Source organism: Gossypium hirsutum, chromosome D04 (assembly GCF_007990345.1).
Source record: "Gossypium hirsutum isolate 1008001.06 chromosome D04, Gossypium_hirsutum_v2.1, whole genome shotgun sequence".
NCBI classification, from domain to species: Eukaryota; Viridiplantae; Streptophyta; class Magnoliopsida; order Malvales; family Malvaceae; genus Gossypium; species Gossypium hirsutum.
Window position 1 is genome coordinate 51,834,077 of NC_053440.1, and position 19,751 is coordinate 51,853,827.

The window sequence follows — 19,751 nt, forward strand, 5'->3', positions numbered from 1 at the left end:
TAGCTTGGACCAACTTAAATATGGTGTGAAGCATATATAAAACATATGGATGAAATTGTAAAAATATATGTACTTATTGTATGAGCTAGTTAGATATGAAACGATGAATATCTGAATTTAAATAGTGTTTTTGCATGTAGATTCGATTTTGAATAGGAAATGAGAATCATTCTTGGTGTTGAACTTAGGACTAAATTACCAAAAAAAACTATTTTTGAAAAAATTACAAAAATAGATCGATTTTTTGAAAATTTACAGGAATCAGCCAATTTTAGTAAAATGTTTCTAGCAATCCCTTGTTTTCTTAAGCAATGTTGGATGTGAGATATGTAACACCCCCTTACCCGAGGCCGTTTCTGGAGTCGAGCATGAGGCGCTATCTGACTTAACTTACTAGTTCGGAACACAAAAATTTGCTTTTAAAATTAATTTTACTATTCCCAACAAAACTATCCACCTGCACGACTGTCACTAATTTAATAATAACTCGAGTTACGAAACTCAAAATTTAGATTCATAAATTTTATCTGAAACTAGACTCATATACCTTCTTACCATAAAATTTTTAGAATTTTTGGCGTAGCCAATTAGTACAGTTTATTCGTTAAATTCTCCCCTGTTTCACTGCTTGACAATTCTGACCTCTTGTCACTAAAAATCAATTATCTCATTGTACAGAATTCATATAATGTTATCGTTTGATTATTTTTAAAATAGACTCACTATGGAATCTAGATATATAAATTATGACCCATAATTCTTTCTGTACAATTTTTAATGAATTTCTAAAGTTAGAACAGAGGACTTCAAAAACCATTCTCACCCTGTCTCACTAAAATTCAAATATCTCAAAATATAAAATTCCTTTGCCTACATCGTTTCTTTCATGTAAAAATAGACTTGATAAGATTTAATTTTATATGTCATTTACTCTCTAATTCCATTTATACTATTTTTGGTGCTTTTTTAAAATCACGTCACTGCTGCTGTCCAAAATCTGCTTCTTTGTATTAGCTACCATTTAAACATATATAACACCAAAAACATGTTCTTTACTAACCATTTCAATAGCTAATCTTTAGCCATATCATATGAACATACTCAAAATGAATAAGTCTCTATACATGTCATAGCTTTAAACGTTTTGAAATCACATAATACCAAGATGTCTGTTCATAGTGTGATACGAAGCTCCGACGATCCCCAATTCGAGTAAGCTCAAAACACTATAAAACAAAGGAAATGAAGAAAGGAGTAAGCTACTAATAGCTTAGTAAGTTACATGTAAACAATAAACACTCATTTAATAATTAACATTTTTTAACATATAACTAATCAATACATTTCTTAGCAATTTCAATCACTTATATATGCACAATCTTACCAAATTCACTTGCATATACATTTACACACTTAACATTTATCACATATGCTCATTCTTTTAAATGTACCTGCATACACACCTCATTTCATATTCACTTTAACTCATTATTAATCCCGTTGAACACTCGGAATATACACGGATACGTAGAGAATTAGCACATAAGTGCCACACTGATATGTAGCCGAAGCTACCACTGATATGTAGTCATAGCTACCACTGAAATGTAGCCGAAGCTACACATGCTAGATCACCCAGCACCCGGGACTCACTGTAACACTGGTCTCTAGTGACATGTCACTTGTATCCACTTCTATTCTTAAGTTCAACCGGGAATTTACACTTAACACTTTATTTTAAACACTTTATCACTTGAATAATTCATGAACAATTTTCCTTCCACATTCGATATTAATTGACATATCAAATATAATTCACAGTTTACAAAAAAATATATTGCTATTATTTACACGTAACTTACCTTGGATGCAAAACGACTATTTTCGTAATTTAGTCGATAACCTTCTCTTTTCCCCGATCACTTTCACTATTCCTTCTTTCTTGATCTATATTAACACAATTTAATATATTTTATCAACATTCCATTCAAATACAATTCATACACAATATTTTGGCAAACTTACATTTTTTTCTCATAACTTTTCAAAAATTACACTTTTTCCCCAAAGCTCGTAAAAATAAAATTCACTAAATTTCTTAAATTTTAAACCTCACTAAATCATATTTCATGCTCATAACAGCCCTCAATTTCACAAAATCACAACTTTATGCACACTTTACTATCTTTCACAATTTAGTCCTTTTTCAACATTTTTATCGAAATTCATCTAGTAAAACTCGTAATTAGCACTTCAATCATTCATTATCTATCATCACTCATCAAAATACAACTATATAATAAATGGGTAAATTTTTTAAACTTTAATTTCATTTAAAATAAATGGTAGAAACATGAAATTCAAGCTTCAATAAGCATAAAAATACGAAAATAATTAAAAACGGGGCAGGAAGAGCTTAGAAAAATCAAGAACCCTAGATATGATGACATGAAATTTTTGGCAGCAAGGGTCTAATTTGAAGAAGATGAACACTTGTTTTCATCTTATTTTGTCTTTTATTCAATTTTAACAAAAAAGCCCTTGACCCACTTACATAAATATTTTTCTAGAATTACTCTTATGTGTCCATAACACTAATTTATGGTCTACTTGCCACATAAACACTTCCAATTTCATGCAATAATTCAATTAAGTCCTTTAATCACTAATTAGATTCACTTTGCATTTTTCTCAATTTAGTCCTAAAAATTCAATTAGACACCAAATCATTAAATTTTCCTATCCATATTGTCACACAATATTTCAATCAATTGATATTTAATAAAATTTATAAAATTAAACTATTTCACTTCGAATTTGTGGTTACGAAATCACTGTTCCAATTAGGCCCTATTTCAAGCTATCACAATTCTCCCCCCTTAGGGATTTTCGTCCCCGAAAATCTTACAAGTGAATAAGTTGGGATACTGTTTCCTCATAGCCTCCTCTGTTTCCCATGTTGCGTCTTCCACTCCATGTCGTTGCCATAACACTTTCACTAAAGCAATGTAACACCCCTAACCCGAATCCGTTGCCGGAACAGGGTTACGAAGCATTACCAAAATTTACAAATTAATTTTCAGACATTTCATTTCATCTAGCATTCATATTTGAAACCAACCAAAATCAAAATATTAATGAGCCAACGTTGGCTAAATTAACTTATACATGCCATTATAACTAGAATCAAATCATCCAAAATTACCGATAAAACCAATGGATAGTGTGATACATCTCCGACAAGTTTCCAACCCAATCGAGCTTCCGATAATCTGTAGGGTAAATAAAAAAAACAAATACATAAGCAATGAATGCTTAGTAAGTTCGTGTAGTCTTTAATCATATTAGTTCTTTTAAAATATGAAATCTTTACATATCAAGGATAACCCAATATTGATACCACAATACCCATGAAGCTATATTCATCAACTTACAAGGTGAATAAATCCACAGTATCACTTAAACATATTATCCCAAGCTTAATAGGATTTTATATAACCTTAACTTTTGATAATTTCTTTATTTTCATTTGCATTTCTTTACTTTCCACGGTTGTTTCATATGCATGTCACGCAAGTCATAAACATATCAGTCAACCATGGTCACAAGCTAGTGCATTTACCCAAAGTCTTTCTCGAACTGCTCACATGATAAGTCATTTCAAAAGAAGTTTGCTTAATTTAAACCTTAATACTTTTTCATGAGCAGTAGCATATTTTCACTTAAATACTTACCAATTCAATACATCATATAAATAATTATATTACTATTCAAGACAACTCTCGATATTTTACCTTTCGAAGAACAACTTACGGATATGAGTACATTGTTTTCAGAAGCCCGAAGGCTGAACTTAAGCTCATGAGAGCTAAACAGATAGTAAACACGAAAGTCCGCAACAAATGCTGAGCCTCGATTTACTTGGGTAATTTGCCATCAATTCATCCTTTGGCATAGAACGATTGTACTCAATCTCGCGTTCAATCCAAACTGGGTATTACATTCGATAATATATTTCCAATAATAATTCAATTCCATGTTTTCTATTACCCTTATTATTTTCCATATTTATCTCGTTGAATTTCTCGAAAATTTTGATGGTTTTTCAGAGGTACACTTTTAGTGTACAAATCCGGGTCCGTCAATTCATATTCATGTGCGCACATTTCCATTTCAGAGAGCACACTCCCACGAACCTCATCTTTACAGCGGGATTACTAGTTCATGCTAAATCCCATGTAATATAAACTCATAGAGTATTATCGGGATTGCCAGTCCAGGCTAAATCCCCTGTAATATAAACTCATAGAGTATTGTCGAGATTACCAGTCTAGGCTAAATCCCCTGCAATGATAATTACTCTAATGAGCTTGGATCTGAATTACCAGTCCAGGCTAAATTCAGACCCTAATTTAGATTACCCGTCCGGGATAAATCCATTTTCCACCTATTCTTCGGGAGGGCTATATTAGGATAGGATCACCCGTCCGGGCTAGATCCTTTTTACTGTCAATTTCTTTTAAGAGATCCATCGAATTTTCCTTCCATTCAACCGAGATTTCTTCCTCTTTTTATCAAATATATCAATGTTTCATCAATTTTCATACAATGAACATTCAAATCATATTCACATTAATAACAAACATTTCAGACATTTAAGAATATAATTCAAGTTACACAAACTTACCGGGCTAAATTACAAAAATACCAAAATTTAGGGACATTTTGGTAATTTTAAATTTTCCTCAAATTTCTACCCAATCTTGATCTAAATTAATATTTCATTAAATTTATTAATTTAAATAATAAAACAATTCATTTCATGCAATTTGGTCATTTTTGACATTTTTATAAAATTACCCTTAAAATTTACTTTTATTCAATTTAGTCCCTGAACCTAAAACATGTAAATTAGCTATTTTAAAATAAAATCATATTAGCTGAATATTCACATATGTTTTTCCTCCTCCTCCACTCCATTCCACATCCTTGATATATACATAATACCACTATTTACTTGTTTACTTATAACAAGTTGTTCACTTGAGTCATAGTCACTAAATTAATTATATATTAAGCTACAGAACTCCAAATTGAGATCTGAAAATTTTATCTGAAACTAGACTAACATATATTTTTACCATAAAATTTTCAGAATTTTATGGTTTATCCAACAAATACAGTTTATTCTTTAAAGTTTTCCCTATTTCACTATTTGACAATTCTGACCCCTCTTTACTAAAAATTAATTATCTCTTTGTACAGAATTAGAATAATGTTTCTGTTTGTTTCTACCAAAAATAGACTCATTCAGGATTTTAAACATATAAATTTAAGCATCTAATTATTTTTATTCAATTTTTTTATGATTTTTCAAAATCAAAATAGGGGAATCCGAATTCATTCTGACCTTGTCTCACAAAATTTATTATATCTCATAATTTATAATTCCATTACTTACACCATTTCTTCTATGAGAAACTAGACTTAATGATTTAATTCCATATTCTGTTCATCCTCTAATTCAAATTTCATAATTTATGGTTATTTTTCAAAGTTAGCCTACTGTTGCTGTCCAAAACTATTTTAGTGCAAGATGTTTATTACCATGTTTATAACACCCTTATTTTCTTTCTCTACACTATTTCTCATCACTTTCTCTTATTTTCTCTTCACTAACATATCAAGAATATAGGACCATATATACAAAAACTTTACATTAACATCATTTCCATACTTTTTCAATAATATCAAACTTAAAAAAATATATTAAAATCTTAATGTTCTTACCTTGTCATATTGATTTCAATCTTTAACTTGATTTTCTCTCTCCTCCAGCTTTTATTTCTTGAATCTAACTTGATATTCTAGCTCCCCATAGTCTCCTTGTTATCTTTCTCTCTTTATGGATATGGAAATTCTTTTAATTTCTAGATGAAAATGGTGAATTTTTGGTGGAAGGACCAAATTGTAAAGAAAGCAAAACTTTCTTTCTTTCTCTCTTTTTCTCACGTTGGTGCATGGGAAAACTGGTGGGTTGGATGATTCTTCATCTTCCTTTTCTTATATATATATACTAAATAAAATAATAATAAAATAATAAAATATCATTTAAAAATCAAATTAAAATATTAATAAACTAATATTTATTTATTTAATTAATCTAAAATATCTCCAACATCATCATTATCTTCTAGATTTCTCTCTCTTCTAATTGACCATTTTTTCCTTTATGATCTTTTAAAATTTCATCCTTGAGTCATCACTTAATTTAGTAAAATTGTGATTTAGTCCCTCAAAATTCTTCACATTTTTCAATTTGGTCCTAATTCATCCATTTTCCTTAGTTTCTAGATCATTCCACCCTTAAAATATTTACACCATTGGTCCTTCAACTTTTTCATATTTACACTTTAACCCCTCAAATTTTTAGTATTTACTCTTGGGCAACAAAATTTTTCTCACTTTTGTGATTTAATCTTTTTTGAACTAATATGTCATAATATACTTCCCAATGTTGACATAACTCCAAAATTTCCCTTTTTTGTCGCTTTATTTCTTTATTTTATTATATCAAAGATAATATCTTACTGTAAAAATTTTTGGGGTATTACAAGCAATTTCTTTGTTTCTCAACTGTTTCACTTCTCATGCTAAGATTCGAATCGGCTCTTCTTTGTATGTCATATCCGATCAAATTTTCACTTTAGTTGGTGAAATCACATGCAATGGGTCCGATTGATATCGCCTCAACATAGAAACATGAAACACATTATGAATTCTTTCTAATTCCGGTGGTAAAGACAATCGATAAGCCACTGGACCAATTCTTTCTATCACTTCATACGGGCCAATAAATCTTGGACTTAATTTACCTTTACGGCTAAATCTCAAAATTTTCTTCCATGGAGACACTTTCAAAAATACTTTATCACCCACTTGAAATTCAATCTCTTTTCTTTTCAAGCCCGCATACGACTTCTGTCGATCCGATGCAGCTTTCAAACAATCACGGATTATTTTTGTAACACCCCTTACCCGTATTCGATGCCGGAATGGGGTACGAGGTATTACTAGAACATATACACTTTTAACCGTAGTAAACCAAGTTGTAAAATTTCATCTAAATTAAAACTTTCAAGTTGTTATTCTCGAGTCGTTAATTAGGGTTTTCTTGGCTAAATATACTCACAATCTTTCACTTTATAAATATTCACTTACTTGTTGAATTCGTCCTGAGTACCTGAATTTATCCATTTCATTACATATTCTCATATCGTCAAATTTTCCTTTTTAACTAATGTAATATATCAATTACTCACTATCTAGTAAGCTAATTGTCACATATATATACATTATCCATTCATCTCCCACAAAGCTAACAAAATTACCCACAAAGATAGTACAAATTTTCTCTATTCGATATAAACCAAAACCTGTTATTTCTTTTCCAACAAACCTTACTAAATATACACTTTATACTAACCCAAGTGTTTAACCATTCACCCATGACATAAATATATTTTATCCATTATTGCCGAATATATATGCTTCACAAATCATAATTCACCTCACATAGTAACCGAATTAATTTTTATCATTTGTCAAATAGATTACAAAATAAGTTATATAACAAAATATAGATACATTTTAAACCACACAAATAAACAATTTTTCATGGCATTACATGATCATCACATATCAAAGACAAATGTTCTTGACATTTCTATCACATAAACCGAATTAATCAATGCAACTCAATGATATAATCATCCATATATCATTATTTTCACACATATAAATATCATGACTAAATTTCTTAAACATTTGATCAATTGCTTTTCAATACAGCAATATTCCTTTAGTATCAATACATATTTACCAGTCAATTTAACATTTACCGATTATAATCGGGCATATAACCATTTATACACAATTCATTCATACATTTTATTATCCTCCTCCTCCTCTCCATTCCACATCCTTTATGTATAAAACATGCTTAATTAGCATTATACACAATTTCACTATTCACTTATATCTAAATTCAAAGCTGTCTATTTGAGTCAGAGTCACTAAATCATTTTTATCCGAAGCTACAGAGCTCCAAATTAAGTTCTGTTAATTTTCCTCGAAACTAGACTTACATGTCTTCTTACCATAAAATTTTCAGAATTTTTTACCTGTCCAATTAGTACATTTTATCCTTTAAATATTCCCCTATTTCATTGCTCAACATCTCTGACCTCTCTTCACTAAAAATAAATTATCTCATTGTACAGATTTCAGATGATATTTCTGTTTGTTTCCTTTGAAAATAGACTCATTAAGAATTCTATGAATATAAATTATAACTCATAATTATTTTTTTACAATTTTTAATTATTTTCCAAATTCATAATAGGGGATTCTGAAATCAATCTGACCCTGCCCCACTAAAGTTCAAATATCTCAAAATGTATAACTCTTTTGATTGCTCTGTTTCTTTTATGTAAAAATAGACTCACTAAGATTTAATTCCATATCTCACCCAACCACTAACTCAATTCCTAAAATTTTTGGTGATTTTTCAAACTAACGTCACTGTCACTATCCAAATCTGTTCTGTTTCAAATTCACTCATTCACATAACATTATAACAATTTATTTTGTAAGCACGGTACAAAACTCCATCACTCCAGTGACTCTTTTGCAACTCATCGCATTTCAATCACATATTCTTATTGGTTTACAATTTCTCATATCCTGTTAAACATGTCGGTATAATAGCGAACATTCGGTGGTTTGCACATAGTACCACTCATTTAACTATTATCATTCGATACACATAGTACTACACACGTGTTCAAACTTTCCGGTTCATGTAGTAGCCTGCACATAGTACTACACACGTGACCATTAATATCCGATACACGTAGTAGCCTGCACATAGTACTACACACGTGACCATTAATATCCGATACACGTAGTAGCCTGCACATAGTACTACACACGTGATCGAAGCTATCCGGTACGCATAGTAGCCTACACATAGTACTACACATGCAACATTTCATTCCGGTACACATAGTAGCCTACACATAGTACTACACACGTGACCATCACTTTCACTTTCACATAGTGACCTACACACAGTCCATGTCACACATGTGATCATTTCTGTCATTTCATTCGTATCCCTTTTTATTCCGAATATTCAATCGGGAAATTTCTCACTTTTTCTCATTTTTTTTCCTTTTCACTAATCAAAGTCAATTTCTTATCTTTCTTGACTTATAATAACACATTTAACTTATTTTACACTCACATTATTCAATCCAGTCCAAAAATCACATTTTTGCCCCTAAAGTTTCACAAAATTACGATTTTTCCCCTAGGCTCGGAAATTAAATTTTATTCCTTTTTCTTATGTTTTATGACATGCTGAACAATTTTTCCTTCTATAGCAACATCAAATTCTTGCTCTAAAGTGCACTTATAAACAATAATAATTTTTAACAATTATACCGTTTCACTCATTTTCGCTAAAAATCATTTAGGAAAAATCGTTTAACATAATTATAAGCTTCATATTCTATCATGAAACATCAAAATTCACACTTTTCATCTATGGGTAATTTTTCAAACATAATTTCTAGCTCGAATTAATGATAGAAATAGCTTAAGCAAGTTATTGGGATTCTAAAAATATAAAGAACAAGAAAAACGGGGCTAGAACGGATTTACCATGAAGCTTGAAAGAATGAACAAACCCTAGCCATGGATTCTACATGATATTCGGCCCGCACTCATGGAGAAGATGATGATTTTGACCTTATTTTGTCTTTTTAATTTGTTTTAATTACCAAAATGCCCTTAACTTAAAAATATCCTATTTCACCTATTTCATGTCCATTTTTGTCTATAACATAACCAATGGTCTAATTACCATTTAAGGACATCCAATTTAAAATTTCATAGCAATTTGACACCTCTAGCTTCTAGAACTCAACTTTTTCACTTTTTACAATTTAACCCTTTTGACTAAATTGAGTGCTCAAATGTCGAAATTTTAGAACGAAATTTTCACGAAATATTTTCGTGAAATTGTAGACCATAAAAATATAATAAGAAATAAATTTTTCCTCGTCGGATTTGTGGTCCCGAAACCACTGTTTCGATTAGGCTTAAAATCGGGCTGTTACAATTTTCACTTTTTCTTTGGTTTCTTTTACCAAATCGACTCCATGCAACCGATTTTCATTAAGTTCAGTCCAATATAATGGAGTCCGACAGTTTCGTCCATACAATGCTTCATAAGGTGCCATTTTTATGCTCGATTGATAACTATTATTAAATGCAAATTCCAGCAAAGGTAGATATCTTTCCCAATTACCTTAAAATTCCAATACACAACATCTGAACATGTCTTTGAGTACTTGAATTACTCTTTCAGGCTGTCCATCAGTTTGGGGATGAAATGTTGTACTAAAATTCAATATAGTACCCAATGCCTCTTGTAACTTATTCCAAAACCTTGAAGTAAACCGTGGATCTCGATCACATATAATAGACATAGGCACACCATGTAATCAGACTATCTCACCTATATACAATTCGACTAACTTGTCAAGTGAAAAATTCATTCGCACAGGAATGAAATGAGCCGACTTAGTCAATCGATCAACTATCACCCAAATTGAGTCTTTCTTTTTCGGTGACATTGGCAATCCGGAAACAAAATCTATAGTAATTCTATCCCACTTCCACTCAGGCACCATAATAGGTTGAAGCAACCCTGAAGGTACTTGATGTTCAACTTTTACTTGTTGGCACACTAAACACTTTGTCACATACTCGGAGATATTCCGTTTCATACCCGCCACCAATATAATTTCTTCAAATCATTGTACATTTTTACACTATTGGGGTGAACTGCTAAACGACTATCATGCGTTTCTTGCAAAATTTTCTGAATTAAATCAACATTTTTTGGCACACATACTCTGTCACGAAACATTAAACATCCATCTGAATCAATCTAAAAATCAGAATTATCATCCATTGCACACTGAGTCTTTTTTCTTTGCAACTCATTATCCACTTTTTGAGCCTCGCAAATTTCTTGAAGAAACAATGGTCTAGCTTTTAACTCTGTAAACAATGATCCATCCTTAGACAATGTTAATCTCGTATTCAAAGCCCTTAAAGCAAAGAGAGACTTTCTGCTCAAAGCATCAACAACTATATTGACTTTTCCTGGATGATAATCTATCACAAGTTCATAATCTTTCAACAATTCCAACCATCTTCGTTGCCGCAAATTCAGATCTTTTTGTGTCATAACATATTTCAAACTTTTATGATCCGTATAAATACGACATTTCTCACCATAAAAATAATGGCGCAAAATCTTCAAAGTAAAGACAATAGCAGCCAACTCTAAATCATGAGTAGCATAATTTTGTTCATGCGGTTTCAATTGTCGAGAAGCATACACTATCACTTTTCCTTCTTGCATCAATACACATCTGACCCCATTCAACGACTCGTCACTATAAAAAACAAATTCTTTTCCTGACTCGGGTTGCACTAACACTGTTGCCTTAGTTAAACACTTTTTTAATTTCTCAAAACTTTGTTGACACTCCTCGTTCATTCGAACTTAACATCTTTTTGCAACCGTTTTGTCATCGGTGAAGCTATCATCGAAAAACCTTCTACGAATCGACGATAATATCTGGCTAAGCCTAGAAAACTCCTAACTTCAGATACATTTCTTGGAGGCTTCCATTCAACTATTGCCGATAATTTATTCGGATCCACTCGGATACCATCTCTCGAGACAATATGTCCCAAAAATCCAACTTCACTGAGCCAAAATTCACTCTTGCTAGATTTAGCAAACAATTTCTTTTCTCGCAGAGTCTGTAGCACAATTCTTAAATGTTTGGCATGCTCAGCTTCATTTCGGGAATAAATAAGTATATCATCTATAAACACCACAACAAATTTATCCAAATAGAGCCGAAAAATCCGATTAATCAAATCCATAAAAATAGCTTGAGCATTAGTCAGACAGAAAAGTATTACAAGAAACTCACAGTGGCCATACCAGGTTCTGAAAGCAGTCTTTGGCACATCTGACTCTTTAACCCTTAGTTGGTGATATCCGGACCTCAAATCAATTTTGGAAAACACTATGGCATCCTTTAACTGATCAAACAAGTCATCTATTTGGGGCAATGGATACTTATTCTTCACTGTCACTTTGTTAAGTTGATGATAATCAATACACAATCTCAATGTCCCATCTTTTTTCTTCACAAATAGCACGGGAGCACCCCACGAGGAGTAACTTGGTCTTACAAATCCTTTATCAGTCAACTCTTGTAATTGCACTTTTAACTCTTTCAGTTCAGTTGGTGCTATTCTGTAGGGAGCAATCAATATTGGAGCGGTACTGGGCATTACTTCAATACCAAATTCCACTTCTCTAACCGGAGGCAAACCTGGCAACTCTTCCGGAAACACATCTAAATATTCACATACCACCGGCACTGATTCGATCTTCATTTCAAACACTTTTGGATTCAACACATAAGCAAGATATGCTTCACAACTATTTTTTAAACATTTCTGAGCAGACATGGCAGAAACCACAATTGGCATCACATTTAACTTATCTGTTTCAACCCGAAGAACTTCACCGCTACTACACTTCAACTCAAGAATTTTCTGATTACAATCTATCTTGGCCTTATGTAATGTCAACCAATCCATTCCCAAAATAACGTCAAATTCATCAAATGGAAACAACATCAAGTTGGCAGGGAAACAATGACCTTGTATCATCAAAGAACAATTTTTACATATTTTATCAACTATTACATGTTTGCCTAAAGGATTCGACACTTTAACCACATACTCAGTCAATTCAACACACAAATTCTTATCAAACACTAAATTCATGCATACATACGAGTGATCACATCAGGGGAAGATGTTTCCTCTCTAGCTCGGATGGCATAAGCTCTCGCTGGAGCTTTCGCTTCGGATCTTACGGTGGTGTCTTTTGTTACACCTTTACCACTAGTTCTAGTCCCCTCATTTCTCGGTGGTCTTCCTCTAGTAGTCACACTGCTCGATTTCACATTTTGAAACTTTTTTATCTCTTCTCTTTCTGGACAATCTTTCATAAAAAGATCTTGAGATTCACACTTAAAACATGCTCGGCTGATTAAATAACATTCTCCCAAATGTCGTTTTCCACAATGTTCACATTTCGGTCTAGTAGGTTTAACACTACCTACACTTGCCATAGAGGTCGCTTGAGCTTTAGAACTTGAATATTGTCTTCCTCGATCTCTTTGAAAATTCACACTAGAAATATTCGATCGAGTATTCATTTCTCTAGACTTCTTTGCTTGAGACTGAAATGACTTGCCCGTTGATCTTTTTCTTGCATCTCTTACTTCACTTTCCACCTTTCTTTTCTCTTTGCTCAATTCTTCAGCCTTGATAGCTCTTTCAACTAGTACCACTAACTCTTTAATTTCAAGGATTCCCACTAACAATCGGATATCCTCGTTCAATCCGTCTTCAAACCTCTTGCACAATGTAGCTTTGTTAGATACATACTCTTGGGCATACTTGCTTAATTTGACAAATTCTCGTTCATATTCGGCTACCGTCATGCGCCCTTGTTTCAATTCAAGAAACTTTTTTCTCTTTTGATCAATGAAACGCTGACTTATGTACTTCTTTCGGAATTCCTCTTGAAAGAAATCCCATGTAATTTTCTCTTTAGGCACCACTGACACAAAAGTTTTCCACCAATTATAAGCCGAATCCCTCAATAATGAGATAACACATTTGAGACTTTCTTCTGGAGTACAAGATAATTCATCCAACACTCTGATGGTATTTTCAAGCTAGAACTCTCCTCTCTCAGGATCATCATTTACATTAGCTCGGAACTCTTCGGCTCCATACTTTCGAATTTTGTCCACTAGAGGCTTTAACAATCTTAACACTTCATTTTTTTGAGGAGCTATGGGAACAACTTGAGGAATAGGAGGGGGCGGAGGAGGTTGAGCAGTAAGGTTAGTTCTAACAAACTCGATATACCAATTGCTCATAATATGGAGAAAGGCTTCCCGAGCCTCATCTCCTTGACCCTGAGTCTCGGGTCGACTTACAATTGGCGCTGTCCCTTGCGCGGAAGCAGGCGCATTACTTTGAGCATCATCAGCTGTAGCTCGATTAGAATCCATTACTATATAAAAGAAAACATTTTAAGATGTCAAGAATCGTCAAACTATCATTATTCAATTATGGCATGTATAGATAGTCTATTACACTCGCTACGTTAGTCCGAGTTGACTAAACTGTAGCTCTGATACAATTAAATGTAACACCCCCTTACCCGAGACCATTTCCACAGTCGAGCACAAGGCTTTATCTAACTTAACTTACTAGTTCGGAATACAAAAATTTGCTTTTAAAATTAATTTTACTATTTCTAACAAAACTGTCCACCTACGCGACTGCCACTAATTTAATTATAACATGAGTTACGAAACTCAAAATTTAGATTCGTAAATTTTCTATGAAACTAGACTCATATACCTTCTTACCATAAAATTTTTAGAATTTTTCGCTCATCCAATTAGTACAGTTTATTCGTTAAATTCTCCCCTATTTCACTGCTCGACAATTTTGACCTCTTGTCACTAAAAATAAATCATCTCATTGTAGACTCACTATGGAATCTAGACATATAAATTATGACCCAGAATTCTTTCTATACAATTTTTAATGAATTTCTAAAGTTAGAACAGAGGACTTCAAAAACCATTCTCACAATGTCTCACTAAAATTCAAATATCTCAAAATATAAAATTCCTTTGCCTACACCGTTTCATTCATGTAAAAATAGACTTGATAAGATTTAATTCTATATGTCATTCACTCTCTAATTCTATTTATACTATTTTTGGTGATTTTTTAAATTCACGTCACTACTGCTGTCCAAAAACTGCTTCTTTGTATTAGCTACCATTTAAACATATATAACACCAAAACATGTTCTTTACTAGCCATTTCAATAGCTAATCTTTAGCCATATCATATGAACATACTCAAAATGAATAAGTCTCTATACATGCCATAGCTTTAAACATTTTGAAATCACATAATACCAAGATGTCTGTTGATAGTGTGATACGAAGCTCCGACGATCCCCAGTTCGAGTAAGCTCAAAACACTACAATACAAAGGAAATGAAGAAAGGAGTAAGCCACTAATAGCTTAGTAAGTTACATGTAAACAATAAGCACTCATTTAATAATTAACATTTTTTAACATATAACTAATCAATACATTTCTTAGCAATTTCAATCACCTATATATGCACAATCTTACCAAATTCACTTGCATATACATTTACACACTTAACATTTATCACATATGCTCATTCTTTCAAATGTACCTGCATACACACCTCATTTCATATTCACTTTAACCCATTATTAATCCCGTTGAACACTCGGAATATACACGGATACATAGAGAATTAGCACATAAATGCCACACTAATATGTAGCCGAAGCTACCACTGATATGTAGCCGTAGCTACCACTAAAATGTAGCCGAAGCTACACATGCTAGATCACCCAGCATCCGGGACTCACTGTAACACTGGTCTCTAGTGACATGTCACTTGTATCCACTTCTATTCTTAAGTTCAACCGGGAATTTACACTTAACACTTTATTTTAAACACTTTATCACTTGAATAATTCATGAACAATTTTACACTTTATCACTTGAATAATTCATGAACAATTTTCCTTCCACATTCGATATTAATTCACATATCAAATATAATTCACAATTTACAAAAAAATATATTACTATTATTTACACGTAACTTACCTCGAATGCAAAACGACTATTTTCGTAAATTAGTCGATAACCTTCTCTTTTCCCCAATCACTTTCACTATTCATTCTTTCTTGATCAATATTAACACAATTTAATATATTTTATCAACATTCCATTCAAATACAATTCATACACAATATTTTGGCAAACTTACATTTTTTTCTCATAACTTTTTAAAAATTACACTTTTGCCCCAAAGCTCGTAAAAATAAAATTCACTAAATTTCTTAAATTTTAAACCTCACTAAATCATATTTCATGCTCATAACAGCCCTCAATTTCACAAAATCACAACTTTATGCACATTTTATAATCTTTCACAATTTAGTCATTTTTCAACATTTTTATCGAAATTCATCTAGTAAAACTCGCAATTAGCACTTCAATCATTCCTTATCTATCACCACTCATCAAATTACAACTATATCATGAATGGGTAAATTTTTTAAACTTTAATTTCATTTAAAATAAATGGTAGAAACATGAAATTCAAGCTTCAATAAGCATAAAAATACGAAAATAATTAAAAGCGGGGCAAGAAATCACTTACAATTGAGCTTAGAAAAATCAAGAACCCTAGCTATGGTGACATGAAATTTTTGGCAGCAAGGTTCTAATTTGAAGAAGATGAACACTTGTTTTCAACTTATTTTGTCTTTTATTCAATTTTGACAAAAATGCCCTTGACCCACTTACTTAGATATTTTTCTAGAATTACCCTTACGTGTCCATAACACTAATTTATGGTCTACTTGCCACATAAACACTTCCAATTTCATGCAATAATTCAATTAATTCCTTTAATCACTAATTATACACACTTTGCATTTTTCTCAATTTAATCCAAAAAATTCAATTAGGCACTAAATCATTAAATTTTCCTATCTATATTTTCACACAATATTTCAGTCAATCGGTAATTAATAAAAATTTATAAAATTAAACTATTTCACTTTGTAATAGCCCGATTTTGACCCAAATCGGAACAGTGGTTTCGGGACCACACATCCGAGTCTGAAAATTATTTTAATATTTTTTTCTGTGTTTATTATGTGTGAATTTATATATGTGAAAGTTTCGTGAATTAATTTTATTGTTTGAGTGCTTAATTTGAGAATAGGGCTTAATCGAGTAAAATAAAAATTTAGTGGTTATTTTTAGAAAGGCCAAATAGTGGTTGTTCTTTTAATATGAAGGTTTCATGTTGCAATTTTGCCATTGAATTAATGAATGGACGGCACTATGTATATATTATATAGTTTTTATAGTAATTATAAAGGTTATAATAATAAATAATATATTATAAAGTTATTATAATAAAAAAACAAACATAAGTTAAAAAGCCATTATCATTTCTTTTGTTTCTACTAACCGAATGTAAAAGAAAAGAAAAAGGAAAGAACAAGCTAAAGGTTCGGCCATTTTGAATTTTGATTAAGGTTAGTTCTTTGTTCGGTTTTTGATAATTTTTACGTTTTTGAGATCGTTGCTTTGTGTTCTTTAAAGCCCATGCTTCAATTTTGTGAATTGGTGATGATTTTGAAATTTGCCATTGATGTTAGCTTGATGTTTTTGTGGTTTGATGATGAAATATAAACTTTTGTTGATAGATTATTATGTTTAATTAAGTGATTTTTGATAAAAATGTGTATTAAGGATTAAATTGAGAAAAGTGTACAAATTCAAGGTTAAATGTGTGAATAAACTAAAAATATGGGCTGCTAGTAGTATGGGTAGAATTCAGCCTAACAAGGATTTAGTGAAATTTTGTGTATTTTATGTTATTTTGAAATAAGGACTAAATTGAGAAAAATGTAAAATGTTAGGGGCTAAAATGCAAATTTCCATTTATATGTTCTTGAATGAAAATTTAATGAAATGTTGAATAATTAAGTTAAATTTGATATTAATTAGATTGGAAAAAGTGGAAATCGGATTTGGATCGGGAAAATCGGAAGTTATCGATTAGTCGTTCCGGTCCGTTCGCGTTCGTACGAGGTAAGTTCATAAGTAAATAAATGCTGTTAAATTTGAATGTATATATGTTATATGTGCTGAATTTATCTTTAATAAATATATGTGCATATGCTGAATTGAATTTAGAGTTGGAGAACTAGTTACGAGCTTGAATCGATAGAATTACGACGTCCGAAAAGCCCCGTACGAACCATAGGAATAGTTAGGATACATATGTCATGACATAGGATTCCGATATATGTTATCGTGTAAGACCACGTCTGGGACGTTGGCATCGATTTGAGATTTATGTATAAGACCATGTCTGGGACATCGGCATCATATTTGATTTCGTGTAAGACCCTGTCTGGGACAGTGGCATCGATATTGATTACATGTAAGACCACGTCTGGGACGTTGGCATTGTACGATTTTTTTTTTGAGCTATCCAAGTATCCTATTTGATTCTGAACGGTTCAACGGGGTATTCCGAGAAATAAATGAGTATATGAGTGTGCAGCCGAATCAGGTATGTTTATGATGAATATGAATTTGAGCAATGAAAGTAAGTATGATTATGATTATTCGTTATATAATTTATGTGAAAATGAGATGTGAATTGTTATGCTTATTCGGGCTTGGAAGTGTATAAAAAGAAATTGATATATTTTTTTTACGAATAAATTGTAATAAATGATCATGATTCGGTTGGTATGTAATGAAATTGTGGAAGCTTAATCCTACGAATGAGCTAATGGTAGATATATGAATTTGAAAAAAAAAAACGGTTTATATGTCCATCCATAATTAACTCTAGTGAAGTTACCTAGTGTGGTCTTAAGAAATTGAGATTATGATGAATGTATATGTGGTTGAGATTTTTTAAATTCAGCTTAGTTAAATTGAATTATAAACATTATTGGAATGATTTATTTGCTTATGGCTTACTAAGCTTTCAAAGCTTACTCTGTGTGTTTTTCCTATGTTATAGAGTTTCGGAGACTTGCTCTGGTTGGAAGTCTTGGGAGATCTCATCACACTATCCCGTATTCATTTCGGTAAATAAACGCTTTGAGATTTGGTTATGTGGCATGTATAGGCTAGTTTTGATATATTTGATTTTTGAAATTTGTATATGTATATAGCCATGCGAAAATGGCTTGTTCATGATGCAAATGTTGGCAATTATTTTTGGTCATGTTATAAGCTTAATTGAGAGGTATGATTTATGGTAAATATGTTGTGATGTTGGTTATATGATTTGGCAAAGAGAAGTGGTAAGTAGGGTATATATTCGGCTTATTAATTAACTTACTTTGGTGGCATGAAAAGTGGTATAATATGGTTTGGTAAAAGGGGTCATTTGAATATCTATAAATGACATATTGTTTTGATGTTAAGATATAAGATACTATGTTTATCTTATAGACTGGGTGATGGAGATGTTATGATTTATTGAGTTAAATTTGATAACCGAAAGGTTATTTTTTTTTAAATTGTTGGACATTTGAGATATGAATACATATGCCTATTTAATGTTTGCTTGTAGTTTCGTTTTAAAAAGGTCAAATCATTGATTCAATGATGGTTATAAAATGTGTTATATATATAGGTAGTTATATGTTCGGCTATGGTATTTGACTATTTAGGCTCGATTTTTGAATGACAAAGAATGTATATGATCTAATTGATATGGAGGTTAATTGAATGATTGATTATTGAAAATATTAATTGGTTGTGTATATGAATTATAGGCATGATAATTCGCATGCGAATTAGGTATGGGGTTCATGTGTGTGGTTGAATATAACATGTTAGATATGCTATTTAGCTTGCAAATTAGATATTTTATGACTTGGCATTTGTAT

General features: G+C 31.7%; 1 long non-coding RNA gene across 1 annotated transcript; it reads left to right on the plus strand.

The window, feature by feature from the left end:
* Positions 1-17,845: 17,845 nt before the first annotated feature.
* LOC107898363 (uncharacterized) lies at positions 17,846-19,138 on the plus strand. The gene is made up of 2 exons (XR_001684374.2): positions 17,846-17,925; positions 18,875-19,138. It is a non-coding gene; the product is annotated as an uncharacterized lncRNA (long non-coding RNA).
* The last annotated feature ends 613 nt before the right edge of the window (positions 19,139-19,751 follow it).